General features: G+C 41.1%; 1 protein-coding gene across 2 annotated transcripts in view; it reads left to right on the top strand.

The window, feature by feature from the left end:
- The window catches only part of TMEM45A (transmembrane protein 45A), a 99964-nt gene that overhangs the window by 53913 nt on the left and 40017 nt on the right, over positions 1 to 6034 (top strand). The window lies entirely within an intron of this gene.

Below are 6034 nucleotides of genomic sequence, written 5' to 3'. Positions count from 1 at the left end.
CTTTGTGATTGTTTCTATGTATTAGATCAAACTGCTATGCCACCCAGATTTTTTGAATTTGTCTTTGATAGTAGATGTTTTGTGGGATCCAGTGGTGCAATATCTCTGGTCTTTTGGGATGGGTATTTTGGGATGCCTCCTATTTGGGATATTTGGGTTCTTTTGGTGTAGTTGGGTCTTGAGTGTTATTGTCCAGTTTGTGGATGAAGTCTCCTCTCCGGGTGTCTGGTTATGTGGCTCTCTCTACCATTTTCACTGAACAGCCCCAAATACAACTCGGCAAGGCACAACACAAAGGGAACCAAACACAAATGTACTCACAACCCGATAACCCCAATATAAGTGACCACCACTGAAAAGAGACTTGGGAGAGAGAAAAGAGCAAAAATGATATTGAGAAAGGAAAAAAGATAAGAGAGAACAGAAAAATTAGAAAAAGGAAGAAAAAACATATATGTGGAGAAAACACCACAAAACAAACTGATAAACCAAAAAATGCAAATAGCCCTGACCAGTTTGGCTCAGTGGATAGAGCGTCAGCCTGCGGACTGAAGGATACCAGGTTTGATTCCAGTCAAGGGCATGTACCTTGGTTGCAGGCACATCCCCAGTAGGGGGTGTGCAGGAGGCAGCTGATCGATGTTTCTCTCTCATCCATGTTTTTAACTCTCTATCCCTCTCCCTTTTTCTCTGCAAAAAAATCAATAAAATATATTTTTTAAAAATGCAAACAATAAACACTCAGAAAAAAGGGGGAGGGGCAGAATTGGTAGAGGCAGAACTTATATACAGAAAGTAAGGTTAAGGAATTAAATGAATAGGGCAAGGTCCTTGATTCAGTATAGAAGAGGTAGAAAAAGAATGAGTGGATAAGAAGAGAAAAAAATTTACAAAATTAAAAAATAAATAAAGAATAAGAAAAAAAACCAAAAAAATATTTTTAAATTTATCTGTTCATGTATTCATCCATTTTCGAAAAAGGAGAATAGAGAAGAGAGCAGGTAAGCTTGTGTTTAGTGAGTCAGACTAATTAAACAATTAGGAGAAGAAGAGAGCAAGAGAGGAGAGGAAACACAAGCATAAAAAAATTGACTAGCAAAGAAAGAGAAAGGAGAAGGGTGCGTGGGCTTGGAGCATGGGAGAGGAAATTAGATATATGAGTAAGCCAACAGAGACTATAGTAATAACACATCAATAAAGCAGATAAAGAAGATCAATTTTAACAAGGGGTAAAAAGAAAGGAAAGAGAAACTAAAGCAGGAACAAGAGAAGAGAAAACAAGGATGAAAGACAGAAGAAAAGTGTGGGGGAAAAAAGAGAAAATAAGATAAAATAAAATAACAATAAAAAAATAAAAATAGAATGAAGAAAAATATGAAAAAAATATAAAATAAAAAAACACAAAAAAATTTTAAGTAAAAGATAAAATATAAAATAATAATAAAATTAAAAAGTGAAGTGTCATTCATTTCAGCTTGGTTTTAATGCCCCATGGGGGCTGGTTTAAGACCCTACTCTTCTGTTCTGTCTGCCACTTCTTACTTTCCTGTTAGGTAGTCAGCACCATGTTGAAATTCCAAGCAATTCACCAGTCCTCTGTTTGTGTCTATCTCCACAGCCTTGGCTGCAAGTAGGAGGGACTAATCTGCCCATTTTGTCTGTCTGCCTGCTGTCAATCTTAATCTCTCAAGCGTCTGTTTCTGACAGGGCTATAGGTGGTGAGGGTGCTATATCACTTTCTGGTACTGAACCCAGTACCAGAAGGCTCTTTGGGACTATTTAAAGCAGTGGTTCTCAACCTTCCTAATGCCACGTCCCTTTAATACAGTTCCTCATGTTGTGGTGACTCCCAACCATAAAATTATTTTCATTTCTACTTCATAACTGTAATTTTGCTACTGTTATGAATCGTAATGTAAATATCTGATATGCAGGATGTATTTTCATTGTTACAAATTGAACATAATTAAAGCATAGTGATTAATCACAAAACAATATTTAATTACATATGTGTTTTCCGATGGTCTTAGGCGACCCCCGTGAAAGGGTGGGTCGCAACCCACAGGTTGAGAACCGCTGACTTATGAGTTTTTGTGTCCTTTATACAGCTCAGGGTGTAGTCTGGGTGTGGCTGTATTTGCTGTCTTGAGGCTGCTGGGAGGGCTGACTCTTCAGGAGAAAAATCACTGCTTAGGTCTGGAGGGTCAGGAATGTCTCAGTACTAGATTCCTGGTCACCTCTCCCTGACCCACTCTTCCCCACAGCCTCTCCCCAGACTCCACAAGTCTGCACCTCCACCTGCACTGCAGCCACAGGTGAGTGTTTGTATTTGAAAGATTCTATGAACTGGGTTTAGCAAATAAAAGCAAAGACAAAACAGAAGTAAAACAACCACATGACTGCTAGTTTCTACACCGCCCCCCTCCCCACTCCCCGCCCAGCACTGCACGGCTTGGGCAGCTCTTCTGGCTGCCTTTCTGGGCTCAGCCTCTCACGGACTTAGATCAATACTCCCCTGCTTCCAGAAGCCCTGTGGACTTCCTTTCCACAGTCAGATATTACACCTGTCCTCAAGGGACACGGACTTGGTGCTATGTAGCTTCCTTCTGACCCTCTCTGCTCGATGGTCTTGTGACTCTCTCCTGCCCAGATCCCCGATCCTACCATTCTGTAGGCGTCCTCTGCCCTTCCTGGCTGTGAATTGTCTCACCAGTTGTGTCTACTTTGCCAATTCCAGGTGGATGTTATTCGATTTAGATGCTCCTTCTATCTGCTCTGGGATAAGGCTCGAGACACATCTGCCTATTCAGCCGCCATTTTTCCCTCCCACCTGTTATAATCTTTATGAAATGCACTTCATCATTACTTTTTGAAATGAGGATAATAACTATGAGGATTAAATTAATTGGTACGTGTAAAATGTGTTGGCACTATTTGATGGCTCTTAGCATCCCTCCCATTTTTAATAGCCTACCACATTTTTTTCTGCCCACACATTCAGCCTTTCAATTTATTTTTACTCATTCGTCTAATTTTTTAAAAAAATATATTTTATTGACTTTTTTACAGAGAGAAAGGGAGAGGGATAGAGAGTTAGAAACATCGATGAGAGAGAAACATCGACCAGCTGCCTCCTGCACACTCCCTACTAGGAATGTGCCCGCAACCAAGGTACCTGCCCTTGACTGGAATCGAACCTGGGACCCTTTAGTCCGCAGGCCGATGCTCTATTCACTGAGCCAAACCGGTTAGGGCACTCGTCTAATTTTTTTATATACTCCATCCAGCATGAGGAGTATATAAAAAGCAGCCCTCAACTGTGCTCCTAATGATGCCCTTCTCTTGGCACATTGGGGTGGACACTTCTGGAGCCCTTCACAACCGGCAGGGCACAAGAGATTGTGCTTAGTTGCCTACTGATCCCATCCTTCACATCCTAGATACACAGAAATCACTTTGAGTTCCTGCCTGACTTGGAATAAGTCACCCTTCTGGAGAGCTTTAAGGCATTTAAAGCAAAAACAACTTGTAACATTTATGCAGGGTCTATTAAGTGGCAGGAACTTTACTTGTATTATGTCAGCTTATCCTCAGCTTAATAAGGTAGTTCTATAAATATCATCACTCTCAATATAGAAGGATAAACTGAGGCAAAATTAAATAATGTTCCTCAGGTCAAGCCCACAGTGGTGGAGCTCGCCTGTGTATGCAAGTAATCTGATTCCAGACTCAGGGCTCTTATTCCCGGAGGGGGAATTTTAAAATGTTGATACCTGGGCTTACCCAGACTAATGGAAGCAGAATCTGTAGGAATGGGGTGCTGGCATTGATTGCTTTTTTATGAGCTCTTCAAAGGATGCTATGGTGCAGCCAGGATTGAGAAGTAGACAACGCTATGCTCTTGAGTCTCCCTCAGTGGCTTGGGACCTGAGAGTCTGTGGATGGTGACTTCTGTTCCTGTCCTCTTCTTCCCCTCTGCCTGTTGGTGATATTTTTTAAATACTATTATTTTGTTGTTGTTGTTAATCCTCATCTAGGATATTTTCCATTGATTTTTAGAGAAAGTGAAAGGGACGGGGAGAGACAGAGAGAGAGAGAAAAACATTGATATGATAGAGACACATCAAATGGTTGCCTCCCCCTCACACCCTGACTGGGGCTGGGGAATGAGCCAGCAACCGAGGTACATGCCCTTGACCAGAATTGAATCCGTGACCCGTCAGTCCCAGGGCGGACACTCTATCCACTGAGCCGAACTGGCCAGGGCTGTTGGTGCTTTTAAAAAAATATATTTTTGTTGATTTCAGAGAGGAAGGGAGAGGGAGAGAGAGAGATAGAAACATCAGTGATGAGAGAGAATCATTGATCGCCTGCCTCCTGTATGCCCCTTTCTGGGAATGGAGCCTGCAACCAGGCATGTGTCCTTGACCGGAATCAAACCTGGACCCTTCAGTTCCCAGGCCGACACTTTATCCACTGAGCAAAACTGGCTAGGGCCTGTTGGTGATTTTTAAAAGTTTGTATTTTTATAATTGCCAGAGGTCCTCTTTCTGACTAGCATTCCTAAGGAGGAATGGTAGGCTGAATAAAGGTCCCCCAAAGATGCCCATATCCTAATCTCCAGAAACCAAAGAACAGTCACTTTGTAGGAAAGCAGTTTTAGGGTTTCAAGAGCGGCACACTGGGGGAAGGTAAATACATGGGAGGGAACTAACGGAGTAAGTTTTCCTTATGGATTCCTCTGACGCTGTCTCTGGGAGGAAGCGTGTAAGTGATCTTTTTTAAAGAAGAAATTCAGGAACATGTTTGTCTATTATTATACATTTAAAGCAATTACTATTTGAGATATTCTTTTCCTAAGTGTAAGACAGTTCAATAAAAAATATATATATATATTTGTGAAGGGGGCCTGAAATATGAGAAACCTGGAGCTGATGGGGTCTGGTTATAGCATAAGAAACAATTAAACAGCCTTGATGTATGTTCTTGGGACCTTGTTAAAGCTAATTTTTATGTACCAGTAGGACATTTGTGTAGAATAAGAGCTCTCTTAAAAAATCCTTTTAGACACAAGAGTTCAAATCTTTAAAGGTATATCCATTTTAATGGATAAGCCTTTTTATGGTTTAAAACCAATAAAATAAGCCTTCATGGCTTAATCATGGACACAAGAGGTGTTTTGCAAAGAGCGAAACGATGCAGTCCCCTCAAGAGCCAAAGTTTCTCCCAAAGATACTCTAAGGCAGTGAAGACCTTCACAGTTACAGGTGGGAAGACAGCTCTGGCCTCCCACAGAGATGCCTGAGAGCACAGACCTGCTGCTCGGTGTTACCGGATGAGTTATACTGGAAATCCTCCCAGCACAGATGAAACAAAGGAAGGAGAGCTGACATTTTATGGCTTCCTTAGGTCAAATGCACAAATGACAGAGACAAGGAAAATGAAGACTATTTCTGAGAGCTATATGTAGCCCCAAATCAAATCCACAGAGTCACAATTTTAAAGAACGAAGTTTCACAATTTTTTTTTAGAAAAACATTTGGAAAGGAAATTTGTAAAGGGAACGATAAGAAAAAAGTTTACCTTCCTTTCTTGGCTGGGCACTGCAAACAGAGATCCCAGACTGCTGACTTCAGTAAGAATTCTTACCTATCATTCACTGGCATTTTGTCAGTTTCCCCAGGATCCCATCTGCCAGCTTTGGAGCTGGTGGGGCATCCCAGCTGGTTTGCAGAAACAGGGGAGGCGAAACTTGACCCATCTTAGATTTTTAGCCAGGACTCTAACAAAAAGACAGATTAACCAGAGAAAAACAGTATCTATCTATCTATCTATCTATCTATCTATCTATCTATCTATCATCTATCTATCTATCATCATCATCATTTATCTATCTATCATCTATCAATCATCTATCTATCTATCACAGCCGTGGGAAAACTACGGCCCGTGGGCTGGATCCGGTCCATTTGAAATGAATAAAACTAAAAAAAAAAAAAAGACTGTACCCTTTTATGTAATGATGTTTACTTCG

The sequence above is a fragment of the Myotis myotis genome, unplaced genomic scaffold (genome assembly GCF_014108235.1).
Source record: "Myotis myotis isolate mMyoMyo1 unplaced genomic scaffold, mMyoMyo1.p scaffold_m19_p_2, whole genome shotgun sequence".
Classification (NCBI taxonomy): domain Eukaryota; kingdom Metazoa; phylum Chordata; class Mammalia; order Chiroptera; family Vespertilionidae; genus Myotis; species Myotis myotis.
This window is presented reverse-complemented; position numbering and strand designations above follow the sequence as displayed.